Raw genomic sequence first — 15239 nt, 5'->3', positions numbered from 1 at the left:
CTCTGTGAAGAATAATTTTGAAATAAATTATGGAAAATATAATTTTTGCATGTATAATCGCTATCATATAATAGTTAATCATGTTTATGATTAAAATTTCGTCTTCGGTTGAGATCAGGATGCAAGATATTCAATCCCTTTGAGATGAATTACTGAAATAATCAAACTAGAAAATATTTAACAGTCAAGCTAAAAGTAAAGTCTTCTTTCCTTTTGTTAACGTTTATTTATTACTTGTGTAGTAAAACACAATTACATGTAAAAGAAATTCCGATTATGAAGGGAAATTATAAAATTTTTATATTACCAAGGAAGATTGTTAAGGAGTATTCTTTTCTAATAAACTCTGAGAAGTATTCTTGTGTAATAAATTATAGAAAATATATTAGTGTTTTTTAAAATTTAATTAATAGGTTTCAGGATTTGGAGTTTTTCACGCACAAAGGAAATTTTATAGCGGACGCATAATTGATACATTTATATTTGTTAACATACTTCAAAAAGTTTTTTTGTTGAAATAAACAACATAATTCAAGGCAGACCTTTCCGAAGACCCTCCGTGGAAAGGTTTTGTATAACACCAAAAACAGTGTCAACTACTTTACTTCAAAAATCTATAGAGACGGCTACCTTTTGTGTAAATAATCGCGACAGTTTTTGGTGTTCAAGGTCACGCTAAAATTTATGAAAATTAGTTACGATGAACATACGAGTCAACGGTCTTATTTTTACTGTAGAATTTTAAATAAAAACAGTTAGCTTAGGGTGCATCTATACACTATTTTTTAAAGTGAAATTAGTCTGTAAATCAATCAAACGTATGTCGAAGAGAGAATATATAAGAAGTTTTACTTAGCAGGACAGATGCAAACAGAAAATAAATATTATAAAAATATTTCAAATAATTAACAGATATTTAAAAATTGAAATATTATCATCCTTATTAGTCGATTAAAAGCATGCATTTAGCCAAAGCTAACTTTTTTCTCTGCAGTTGTGTAACAATGTACAGAAAAATAACAAACCTACACCTTCTCATAATCGATAATAAACAACCTACTGAGCCCAACCTACTTACAACCTACTTACCCAGATTGATAAAATTTATGTTTTCGGATGAAAATAACTTATGAACAGTGTGAATGCACATAAGATTAGTGTATGAGGTCTCCCTCAAATGTTAAATTTAACTACACTATGTATCGTTTATATGTACGCTGGTCTTGTTGTTAAATTGAAATAAAATCTATCTCCACTGAATGTTTTTTTCCCTTAACTCCAAATTCGGAGGGATATTACAAAAGAGTATTTATATTGCTCAACAGATTTATGCTTCTTAAAGCATGAATAGTAGAAATAAAGGTATTTAAATTCAATACTTTTTATTACAGGATATTACCGGCAAAATATTTTTATTACCGGCAACAAAAGAAATTGACCACAAGGCTTTTTTCAAATAAAAATGAGCGTGTGAAATAATCGACATTTCATTAAATAGTTTTTAATTAGTCAAGATGTTATGGAAAAGGATGTTTAAATTCGAATGAATTAACAAAAATTTAAAGGGAACTAATAGTTCAGTATATTTATATTGTATCGGTATATTTTTAACGCCAGCATAGTATGGCAAACTTTGCCTGCAATGGTGATAGTAAATATTTATATCTCAATAATTGATTTTAATTATGGGGTTGGAATCTATTTTAATAGTAAGTATTACAGTAAAAATTGTTTTCTTAGAAAAAAATAATTAAAGTATGCATTTATCGGACAAAGGATTAAAGGATTAAATATAAATTTCATTTATATTAAAATGCTGGATAATTTATAATGTTTATGAGCTGCAGGAAATACATGCAGTTAAATATTTTAATTTTTCGTTCAAAGCAATGGCTTAGAGTATTTTACGTATTACTGGTAAACTTGCAGTAGCTGTTATGGGATTTAGCTATAGACTAAATTATATACAATTGGAGTTTGCAAATATGTACATTGATGTTCAGCGTCATACGAAATAATTATCATTTCAGGCTTTCTGAATTCTCTACCGTAAATGTACGAACAATTTAGTAATGAAGATCATCTTAGAACAATTAATACCAGTATACAATTAATACCAGTATATGATCAATTGGTTTATATAGAAATCTGTTGAATTGTTTGAGAATTATTTTAATCTTAAGTTTATATTGCTATTATTATGCTTGACACAAAAAGGAAGAAACTAAATAACGAATTCAAGAAAAAATTTAAATTTAACTTTGTTAAATTTACTTTTTTTAATCATTATTTTTAAAATACAGTGAAATGTTTAAATAGGTAATTACAAAAACGCATACCCTGCAATATAGATAAATTTTTATTGCAAACATCCACGATGAACTCTCACATATGCGAATGACTCAAGATGAAAAACTATATCATTTTAAAAATGAAAATTTTCTTTATAAAAATGAAAAGAAACATCATTAAGAATTGAAACACATTACAATAAAATACTAAAAAATAAATACAACTTTGGAATCATCCTGTATTATTATTAAATTTGGGAAGGATAAGACATTTTGAATCAACATAAAAACATTTTTATTGATTGAAAAATGTCCCTGAAGAAGAAGACCCGTTTTAAAATATATCCTACGCAACAACTCCTTGTGCTGCAATAATCGTTTAAATACGAGAGCAAATGTAATTTTATTCTCTTAAGACAAATTCCCGAGGGTGCAATATATGTGGAAATGAAATTATGCGCATCGAACAAAAGAGCCCCAAAGTTCAGCATCTCTTTCTTTGACTGTAACTTTAACAAACACTAAGTTTCATATTGGTCCATTAGCAATTATGTTTAAAAGGGGTTCAATATTTTGAATTGCAAAGTAATATTAAGAGATTTATTTTTATTAGTTCGTATTATGAGCTTTTCTTTTAAAATATGAGCATTTTGAAACATCTTTATATCTAAAAAGTCGTTGGATTAGTCATAAATATTAATAAAAATGCTTTCATTCTTAAATAGAGAATTTTGAAATTATTATTAACAAAAACAAATTTTATCTTAATAAATTCCAATTGGATACTCGAATTTAGAAATGCTCGATTTTATAATAATTTCTAAAAGAATTCTACAGTTGATTTCAAGCAAAAAAAAGTCCATGAAGACAGCTTTATTAGCTCTATTCTAGTGAAATAATTCAAGCTACATGATTAGTGTTTTTTATACAAAAATATTGTACCGATACTTCCAAGTAGACAAAGTAGAAAAGATAATGTTTCCATTAATTCTCCCCTTTCTCTGAAGTGCATTTAAACTTTATCTTATATGTAAAGTAGTGTGCGAGAACAGTAGAGTGATGCGAATTTGTAATAAATGTAAACTTTTAAAAAACGCAACTCCAACACAAAAACTAAAAATTAGCAACTCTAAATTATATAAGTAAATAATGTCAAATTCAAATATTTTCAACTATTCGCCTTTTTATCTCACCTTGCTTTTGCCATTAATTTTTATAAGTTATTATAAAAGTTTTGAAATTATTTTCCGTTAAATTGAAATTACACTTCATTTCTTAAGGACAATTTACATTTATTAAAATTTTTGCACTAAATAAAAGGTATGTCATTTCGTCAAATATCCATTTCTTTTAATCTAACTAATTTGAGTTATGATTAGATATAATGCCGACCGGCCTGTGTAGGGGGCAGGGAACTGTCCTTGCATCAGAAAGGTTCTGGGTTCGAATCCCGGTCAAGGCAAGGATGATTCTTTCTCTCTGTGTGTTCCATGTCCTTTCTCCTTTGTGTGTGTGAATGTGACCCGCCCTCTGGAACCCTACCATGAGCTCCATGGTATGAAATTCCATCTGGGAATGACGTCACGTTCCAACGGGAATTATTTTTTCCCACCACGAACACCTTGGAAAGAGTTTCTTGGCTGGAATTGGAACCGGTTTCATTCCAACCAGTCTCCGGCACCTGGAATCGTCGTTCCAAGTAGGGAATGATGAATTTTTAAGGACTAAATACGATATTTCGTCGATGAATGTCTTANCATTGAAAAAAAAACAAGAACAAGCGCACTCCCTCTGCCTAAGCAGACATACGACAAAAAAAATATATATATGTAATGAATTAAAAATGAAACTAGTTTTAAAAAAAGTGAAATTCAGGGCCACATGATCATCCTAAATGGTCGTTATTAACGCTTCAGTTCTTCATTTCTGTTTGAAATTATCAATTCTCGTGCTCAGTGCTGTTGGCACTTTGCTTCTATTTTCATTCGCGTATCCATTATAGAACTATGCAACTCCTAGGTGTATTCTTTGCAATATTTTATATCCTGCGCTATGGGATCCCTTAAGAACAGAATGACCATGCAACTAAATCAAAACTAAGCACTCAAATTAAGTAAATCTCCTTTTAACCATTTCATAAGAAATTTTTCCTAATGATATCAAAAGTCAAAATAATCTCTAAATATTTTTTTTATGATTTTTAAAATGCAATAAAGATTTTTTTTTCCAATGCCCACTTGGGAAATGACATTTTGTCAATAGACGCATTTGAAGGGCAGATTTGTTGGCACACTCTTTCAGGGGCACCATATCAGGTGGGGCATCGTTGCTCCGACAGAAGGGACAGATAGTACAAAGAATGAAAGAACATCCATGCCTCTCCCGGGATTCGACCCCAGAAACTTTCTGATGCAAAGCCAGTTCCCGGATCCCTAAAGAGGCCGGTCAACAAGATTTATTCATATAAAGTGTGATGCAGAAGCTAAAAAATAAGTTTTATGCATATTTTTGCAATAGGATGGTTTTAGTGTGGTGGATTAAAAGGTGAATATTTCCGTATTTACACAAAATAAGAATTAATATTTTATAAAAGTAATTCAAAGAAATATTATAACACTTTTTCACTTAGTATTTCTATTTAATAAACCTTATTATTTATAGACTTTCTTTAATTAATAGTAATCACTATTTTACACTGTAATCGCGACAATGGTGCACCTTTGTCCCAGTCTCTACATTAAAAACTCTGCCGCTGTGCTAGAATCAATATAAAATGCATAGTCTCTTAAAATGTGTTTTTTTACTATTAAAAATAATAAGCAGTTGCGTTAAATACTAATACGCGCTGTAATGCCTCATTTTCTGCATGATTTATTCTAACTTAATCTGAGATAAGAATAATAAAATCGCAAAGGTGCTAAAATTGTGCTGCTGGTTCTATCTTGTAGAAATGTTGTACAGAATAAGAATTATGAACTGGTATAAGCTATAATATTGATAAATAGGTTTTTTATACAGACTGCTATAACGAAGAAAAATTTAGTGTGTAGGGCGAGTCATCTCGTACCTTGCCCAAAACTAATATTCCTAGAAGACGAGTTATCTCCTCCACCGTGATGATACAGTTAAGAGTACTTCATCATTTAAAAAAGTTACTGATCAATAAAGCTGCACTCAATCTTACAATAATAATGAGAATAAATTAAGATTTAATTTTTAACTTGAAATAAAATTTAAAATAAGGTAATAAAATAACGAAGGACTCATTTCGAGAAAAATCTGAAGGAAAAAAAAAAACTAGTTACTATATTCCTGAAAGACGAGTTATCTCCTCCACCGTGATGATAGAGTTAAGAGTACTTCATCATTTAAAAAAAATTACTGATCAATAAAGCTGCACTCAATCTTACAATAGTAATGTGAATATATTAGGACTTAATTTTTAACTTGAAATAAAATTAAAAATAAGGTAATAAAATAACGAAGGACTCATTTCGAGAAAAATCTGAAGGATAAAAAAACTAGTTACTATATTCCTGGAAGACGAGTTATCTCCTCCACCGTGATGATAGAGTTAAGAGTACTACATCATTTAAAAAAATTACTGATCAATAAAGCTGCACTCAATCTTACAATAGTAATGAGAATAAATTAAGACTTAATTTTTAACTTGAAATAAAATTTAATATAAGGTAATAAAATACCGAAGGACTCATTTCGAGAAAAATCTGAAGGAAAAAAAAACTAGTTACTATATTCCTGGAAGACGAGTTATCTCCTCCACCATGATGATAGAGTTAAGAGTACTTCATCATTTAAGAAAATTACTGATCAATAAAGCTGCACTGAATCTTACAATAGTAATGAGAATAAATTAAGACTTAATTTTTAACTTGAAATAAAATTTAAAATAAGGTAATAAAATAACGAAGGACTCATTTCGAGAAAAATCTGAAAAAAAACTAGTTACTGATTTATCACACACGGTTTAAAAAATGTATCGAGATTTGATCTTTGAAAATTCTTTAACATTTTCAATTCTTGAAAATGTAAATCCCAGATTACAGTTCTTTCTGAAACAAGCTTTAACTTAGATTGTAACAGTTGACAAACAACATTTATGTCTTATAAATCTAAATTTACATAATTTGCTTATTGAAAACGAAATGAAAATTAAATGACAAAAGCAAACTAAAATTAAAAATAGTCTGTTCGCGTATTGAATACATAAACTTTAATATTCTTAAATATTTTTTAATGGAAATTATGTAAACGCAAAAAAGTTTTTTTTTTAAATTCAAAATTTTTTAATACATAAGAAGTTGGAAATTTGGATTGAGGTAAAAAAAGACAAAAATTTACAATGGAAATACCTGATAGTTATAAATACTGACAAGAACACCAAGATGATTTTTCTCTTTATTTAATTTTTTTCATACCAAAATTTTAAAGGATTATAAATTTTTTTTATTGAATTTTTATTAAATCTATTATTCTTATCAATAATATCATTTGCATTTTTATTGCCTTCTCTTTTAATACTATTCTTAACAGTATAGATGCGAGTCATTTTATTGTGATGGTATAGAAATATCGTACAATCTTTAAAAATTATGTTTGCTGCAAGTATAGATAAATCAGAAAAAAAATTCTATTTGCTAAGAGAGTAAAAAAATAAATAGATAACTGAAAAGGAATTCTACCACAGTTTAGAGATTATTCAATTATGAGAGGAATCAAACAAATAGGAATGGGTGGGTACTTGCGGAAATGCTAAGAAAAATTGGTAAATAAAATAGTAATGAATTAAAGTTGGACTATTTACGCTTCCATTGCCCCAGTTTTTTTAATTTTATTATTCTTGTTGCAATGCTTTAATCTTGTTAAACAACCATTTTCTTATATGATAACAAATGATTCTTTAAATTAACAATTTTTATTACTTTTACAATTAAATATTATACGACTGTATGCTGCAATCCTGCGGCTGATTTTTAAGCAAAACTTTAAAGAATTATGTTATACCGTAATAAATTCGCCTTTCCAAGTTTATTACTGATCAGGGAGAAAAAAACATTACATTTCTTGGTTTATTTAATATGGTATCAATTTTAAATATTGAAAGCATTAAGACTGTAAAACTAAATGTTGTCACTTGCATTGCAAAGTATAATTTGTAGAATAAGCATAATTTTTCATCGTAAACCTTTTTCTTAAAATTCAAGTGCATTTTAAAAACTATTCATATTAACGTTGCTTACTATTCTTGCACTTACCGTAAAGTTCATGCATTTATTTATATTCATATGTATTTTGTGATATTGTATTCTATACAAGAATTTCATATATTTTTAAAGTTTAATAATATAAATTCATTAAAAATCATTATGTTTTCAATGTTAAATTAAATTAAACAAATTATTTACTTATATTCAGTTAAACTTAAATTGCGAATTTTATTCTTGAACACTTTCGAAAATTTATATTTCTGAAATTGTTTTGACAAATATATATGTCCTCGTATCTTAGTCTATGTTTTTATGTAAATAAACTTATACCTATGCTATGCGCTGCCTTAAATAAATATCAATCTAATAAATTCTTCTAAAATAAATATTTTATTCATATATTTCTGCGAAACAAATTAATGTTTCTTTCTCATAAAAGTTATGAAATATACAAAATGGAAATGAAAGGTATATTTTGTATAATTATTAATAAAGTTATTATTTTTCTACTTTGGCATTGAAATGCTAATGTATTTAAGCTATTCGAGACTAGTTAGTTGTCTATATAAGACTGAGTGCATCAACCGATAAGAATTTTTATTCAAAAGTGGTAATCTATTAAGATAGTGTATAAAAATGTTTTATTCTCTCATTTTGTCTTGTGTAAGAAAATCTATAACTTATGAATGCAATCTAATGAATCGAAATTCACTAAATCTAAGAGGTAAAAGAAAAGATAGATTTACTGCCATTTTATAAATTATAAAAATTAAATATTGTTGTAATCATCCATGCATGAAAATTTTCTTTTATCTATGAGTTCTATTCATTAGTAAATATTGGAAGAATATTTGAATTTTATTAACTAGTAGTATTTTTTAAATTTTGATATTTATTTAGTGCTATTCGTATTTATATAAGCAATATTTTTCATATTTTTAAAGTATTACTTTGTCACAAAGTCACATAGCCGGACAAAAGCTTTAGAGTGGGTGAAATAAATTTTTCTGAAAACTTTTTTACTCATTTTCAAGTTTGCCAAACATACTTAATAAATTAAATTAATATTAATTAACCTTTTCTTCTAAAATTTTATGAATAAAGTACGAAGACAGACACAACACACTTAAAAAATGATAAATAAGGAATGAGACAAACAGATACTATTACGCAGTTTAAATTTTAAATTCTTGCTTTGAATGTATTTAATAATGCTGAACTTATGATTAAATTAATTAAAAAACGGAATAAAAAAAACAATTTTAACATACTCCACAGTTGTATCATTAAGAACAGAATTTATGAAGGTAAATTTACAATTAAAAGAATTTTCTCATGTAACAATTTCTTTATAGCATACTTTGAATTTATCCTTTTTTAATAAAATGTTGGACAATTGTAGGAAAAAAAATTGTTAGTAATCTTGGACTCGACACATAACTCCTTTTTAAATTTGAACATTCCAAACTGTAAAAACTACGGTAAAATATCCGGAACCAAGTGTGCTAGCACATTTCGCCTTAAAATCCACTTATACCGGAACTTGTTACGAGACAAAAAATCTGATAGACCTTAAATATTGCTATTATTCTTACTGTGAAATTAACGGTATAATATTTTACGGTAAATATGAATTTTACGGTTGAATGGATTTTATGGGTAAGGAACCAAAATTGCTAGCACTTCATATCGTAACTTTATCTAGAATTTTTTGCAATGTAGTTTGTCGAAAATAATTTGAAATTTTTATTAAAGATAAATTCATTTCACGTGATTGAATGATATAGCAATAGTTGTTGCTTGTAGCAGTCAAGAAAAATATTTGAAAATATGTAGTCATCAGACGAAGATCTTCATTTTATATCGAAGCACATCAACTTGTCTTTAGGTGGTGAGAAAACTAATTGATTTTAAAAAACACTTTGGCGTATTTCTAGCAACAAATTCTGGTTATAATCTTTAGGAAACTATTGAAACCTGAATTGCCATTACACACAGAGCTCCTGTGAAGATTTTAGAATTCAAGTTAGCTGAAAAAGGAACGAGATTGTGTTTGCAATAAATTTTCAGTGGGGATAACGGGGGAAAAACTATGAGTTGCTAGAAAATAATTGAAGCGTATTTTGTCACCAAATATAAATTTCCTATAGAAATTCGAAGGAATTAGTCCGAAAACTTATTTAAAAAGCTGTTGAAATTCTGATTGCACTCACTGAAACAAAAAAGCGAGTTCTTTAAACTTTGTAATAGTGTGTATATGTTTGTCGCAGTTCTTCAGAAATGTTTTGAATCATTTCTTGCGGGTTTCTTTTATACGAAGCGTTTCCTATAAGTCTTCCTTAATATTTCAGGAACCTGTTGTGGGGCTTGGCTACCAACAATGAGAATCGACATGTCGATTCAAAATTAGTTTCTGAGCTTTTTACAGTGCAGATTTGAAATCTATAATATGAAAGTATCAAATATGTGTTAAAAATAACATGCAGAAGAAAAAAATATTCCCCAGTGTATTTTATACCCCTAATTAAGAAATAATTATCAGAAAAATTATATATATAAATAATTACCAGCTAAATAATGTTAATCTTTAAAGAAAATTAGGAATAAAAGGGTTTCACAAACAATAATTAAAGTATAATTCACCTAATTAAAGAAATATTTAGAAACAAGCATAAGTGAATCGCAGTGAAAATGGCAAAATGGAGAAAATGTCAACATAGTGGTAAAAATAGTTATGCTTAAAATTGATACATAGGCTCATATCAACAAAAAGAGAGTGGTTAGTAAAAGCAATGGGTTTATTCACAAAACTGGCCTTGGTGTTGGATTTCATCAAGAGTTATCTTTATTGTTCTATTATGCAACTTTTGAAGTAAAGTAGTTGCAACGAAACTACGAGAGAAAAGTTAGCTTTATTGCTTTTATTAAATTTCAATGATAATAAGTAAAGCATAGATGGCAGATATTAGCTGGTAGTCTAGCAGTCAGACTAACTGGTAGTCAAGTGCTGGCGTGTAGATTGCTAGGCATTTTGTATTACGCTATAAATTTATAATTACTATTTGGGTGAAGATGAACATGCTGTAGTCTGGGTATGATGATTCAGTAAGATATGTCAGTCCCCCTTGAAGAAGTTTCTATATTATTGGGGCATGCATTGCAAATTTCTAATCGCATGTACTCTATCATGGTGCAAAGGATTATTTTAGATCTTTTTAATTACTTTTATGAATGGTTAAATTGATGAAAATTAATCTCTACGTTGATTTTAAAAACAATTATAATGTATGGTATCTAAAAACAAACAAATATTTTTTATTGCAGAAGGGTATTGGCATAATTTTGTCCAAAAAATAAGTGAATTTTAGGAAATAAGAATAGCACCAGATAATTTTTTTTCAATTTTCATCAGGTAAAAACCTTAAAAACTGTGCATTTTACATTTTTTGAAAGACATTGCACTTTACGCGTTTACTATGCAGAATAGAGTAAATATTCGGCAACAATTTGCTGATGAAAAATAAATAAAAAGATAAAAAGCCTATGTAGACCTTTCTTTTGACATCTCCTCTTAGACAGATGAGTTCGGGGTCGTGAAAAGTGTTTTTTTACATCAACCAACTCTAAATAAAATACTTATACAACATTTTCTGTTCTTATAAGAGATTTTTGAAATTTTAAACACACTTTTTTGCGTGATCAATGCAGGAAAATAAAAGGTTTTTACAGATTGTGTCTGAAACATAAAGAGAAAGGAAGAAACAAAACATAGGGAAACAACTGCATTTCAGGATTGTAGAAATCCTATTTTTTTCTTCTGAAGATATTGTACAGCATTCTTGGAGAGCACAGAGTCCTAGTTTTCGTTCCAAAAACAATTTTTTTATTATATTTTTCAAAATAACTGTTTCTTTATTCATTCGATTGAAGTTAATATAATTTTTTACGTCATGGAAAGTGGAATCAGCTATTTTTACTAAACTAAAGAGATATCACATTCTCGAAGCTATAAATCTGTATTATAAGATATCTTAGAAACTCTGAGACTATATGCATAAAACTATACGAATCATTGAAATATGGAAGAAGGACCGCAAGAAGAAGAGTATAAAGCGCGCACAAATAAAAAAAGAAAGATGAGGTACCGTAATTAACTTTTGACCTAATTAATGGATTTTTACGTTCCAGGATTTTTACGCATGTATTCATCATATTCTCAAACATGCAGATTATGAAAGATAAAAACGTTTTAGAATTCAATCTTCATCGTTTCGGGAGGCGTGAACTCAAATATGTCAATTAGTTTGAGCAAACAGTCTTAAAGCTGTGAAATCGGACACAAAAATAACATTTCTGTATATGCATACTTTTATTTGATAGAATCTGATTCCCTACCCTTATGATGTAGGGTTAGTCACAATCTATAAAATATGATAAAAATGGTTTAGTCAAGAGAGAGTTCAAAAATTTGGAACTCTTTATGATATTTTTTTTTTTGTGTGTGTGTATTTCACCATATCTAGAATTTTCTGATCAAACATTTTTCCCACATTTATAAATTTGCTTTCCAAATATAATCCCATGCAAAAAATAAATTTTAATAATTATCTAGTGTTTTATGAATTGTAAGGTATACCCATTTTTTATATTGTTTTAAAGAATGCAATTTTATATAGAAAAATACAAAATTTGAGAAAAATCGATAGAACAGTTTCAAAGAAATTCTATTAAAAAGAAATGTCTATGTAAAATTTAATCTCTTAGAAATTATTTTTCGGATTTCGTTAAAATTTAACATTTTGCCGTACAAAATTACAATCCTTAAATTATTTTTTAATGTGTGTACTTCACAATTAAATTTTTTATTAAATTATTAATTCAATAAAATTTTTTCAACTTATAATTATTAAATAAAATAATAAATAATAATAAAAACTAAAAAATACTTTTTGTACGAAATTAGCTTGAATAAACTAATTTAATAGTATGAAACAATTTTTTTATCATCTTTTGCATAAAAATATCATTAGACAAACGAATTTTATAAATGTGTGCAAAAATTTTTCAATTTCATTGAAAATTTCTCGATATATGGTGAAATACTCAATAAGTAAAATTAACATACAGGGATCCAAACTTCGGCAAGCTTTCCTGGCTAAATTTTTGGGACTATATTCCCCGAATTGAGCAAACGACTCTAATTTAAAGGATAAGGAACAAAAATCCATTTAAAAAATTATATGTTAATTCAGAGCAAGTACAATTTCTTGTCTGATTTTTGGATTAAAATATTGTCTGCCCTAACTAACTAGCTTATTTGCAACTTGAAATCTTCACTTTCGAACCATTAAGATTGAGTCCTAGTATTTTGAATTTAGATCATTTGATCAAACGTTATTCATGGTGTTTCTTTTTTTCTTTGTGCACAGTACATATGTAGATACATTCATAGATAGATACTCTCTGCAGTGATCTGTAATATCTAAAAGACGTGTGGAATAATTTTAAGAACTATCTGTTTCAAATCAAATGACGTTGTATTTCGTGTCTGGAATTAATAAAAATCATTGTAAATTAAGCAAGGTTCAAAAACGAAGCAATAAAAAAGAAGAACAATCTTCAAGGATTCAACAGAGCCATGAATCGCCGTTTAAATGAAAAACATAAAACCTCATTGATTCCATTTTTTACTTAAGTAACTCATTTTATCAGAGTTATAATAAACAAAGAAGTGATTAAGTGATTAATATAATAATGTATGATCGTGGAAAGGAGAAATAAATAAATTCTTCCAAATAAATGATTTTAATACCCCCTTTAACTTTTGATATAAACCGAAGCCTTACTTTCCCGTCAATTCAAACCACAAAAGGGTGAATAATTAGAAAAAAAACTTCATTTAAGCCAATAAGTTGTATTTAATCCAAATAAGAGCAAATCTATGTTCTTAAAAAATTGCTTAAGTTATGGTAAAAATAATGGCAAACTTTGTATTTACATTATCTCTACATTTTCAATGTTTTAATTAATATGTTTTTATACAGTACTGATAAAAACAAACAATGAATTTGCATTCTCAAATTTTTTGTTAAACGTTTTGGTAAAAATTAGCAATAAATTTATTTAAATTATTGCAATCTGTTTTGAAATGTAGAAAAAAAAATTTTTTAGTTAATGCTGCATAAAATGTAATCTTTCGGAACTTTATTACTGATCTTTTCCCAAAATGTTAAAATTTAAATTCTTTAAAAAGCATTTTGTAATTTTTAAAAAATTTTCATTTGCTAAGAGTACATTAATGCATTTCAAAATACATGCATTTTTTAAAATTATTTCATGTGTTTTGAAAAGCATTAAAGCATGCAGGCTTAAGAATTTCAATATAATACTGAAGATAATTTATATTTCTAATTAAAATAATACAAATCTTCCTATATTTCTACCGTTTTCTATGAAAGATCAAAAATTTTGTTTTAAGCAGTTTTATAATTATAAAAATAAATACCTATAGTTTGTTGGAAGAATCGTTTTGGTTGAAACAGCAAAGTTTATCAAAAGTTTTATCTTTTTAAATTATCTTTTTATTTCATCCATATTTTAAGAATTTGTAGATAAATATACATTTAAAAAATATGAATAGATAAATGAAAAAAATAGAATTCAGAATTATTCACACAGAAACTCACTTACAGGAGCAACAGTAGCCGAAGAAATTTCATCTTTAACCTCTTTCGGAGATGGATCATCTCAAACTTCACTCCACAGTTGAGAGTATCCTTGTTCGCATAACTTATGCCGGCTCTACTTGGCGCCAGAATTCACTCGCCTTGGCGAATTTTTTCTCAACTAGGATGAGTACTCCTGTCAAAGTTTATACTTATAAACTTGAATAAATTGGATAGATTTCTCTAATTTATTTTTACTAAAACACATGGTTCCATCAGTAAATATTGTAAGAACATCGAATTTTCAGCTTTTAATTATTTGTTTATAGTTTTATTTTGAATAAAAACTTAAAATTGATAACATATTACTAAAAAATTTATTTTTATAATTTAAATGCATAATATATTTATTCCAACAATCATCTGTATGTCTTAAGGAGACTAGAAAGATCTTGATTGTAAAAATATGAAACAAATTTTTACCACAACGTAATAACTAAATAACGTGACAGCATAATTTTCGTATTAAATTACGAAAATCAAAAAATGATAAAAGAAAAATGATCATGTTGCAGCAACCAGAGGAAATCTTTGAAATCTTACACTGTATATTCCATGCCATAAAAATTTCTAAAAAAAGAGCAAAAATCTTTGGATGTCATCAGGATAAACGTCATAATGAATTTTACCTGTAAATTACTAAATTGAGTACTTGCAATTCAAGGAGCAGAAGATCTCGGATACCCACACATATGACCTATGATGTCAGCGACAGAAGATCGTTTATATGCAAAAGGACATGTTTAAACTGATCATAAGTTAGAGTGTTAATTAACGTGAAGTTAATTAAATAGAACACCGTATTGCACATCGAATTTGTTGAAATATAAATATTTCTCATCTACATCTTTTATCTAACATAGATTTATCATTTGTTTACGCATTTCACTGTAACCGTGATATATGTTTGCTTTGTGTACCTGGCAATTTCGATACCGAAATAGTTTGTTTACTTTCTGCATGGCTTCGGGTCTGTCTTTGTGTTAAGTAAGAAA

The 15239-nt window shown here is 27.6% G+C and overlaps 1 protein-coding gene across 1 annotated transcript in view; it reads right to left on the bottom strand.

Annotated features, from left to right (window-relative positions):
- The window catches only part of LOC107441943 (tachykinin-like peptides receptor 99D), a 62985-nt gene extending 48672 nt beyond the window's left edge, over positions 1-14313 (bottom strand). The window contains exon 1 of the mRNA XM_016055365.3: positions 14210-14313. The gene's annotated coding sequence lies outside the window, so the exon portion shown is untranslated. The remainder of the gene's footprint in view (positions 1-14209) is intronic.
- Between the last annotated feature and the right edge of the window lie 926 nt (positions 14314-15239).

The sequence above is a fragment of the Parasteatoda tepidariorum genome, chromosome 4 (genome assembly GCF_043381705.1).
Source record: "Parasteatoda tepidariorum isolate YZ-2023 chromosome 4, CAS_Ptep_4.0, whole genome shotgun sequence".
Taxonomy (NCBI): Eukaryota; Metazoa; Arthropoda; class Arachnida; order Araneae; family Theridiidae; genus Parasteatoda; species Parasteatoda tepidariorum.
The sequence above is the reverse complement of the archived record's forward strand: the minus strand, read 5'-3'. Positions and strand labels throughout refer to the sequence as shown.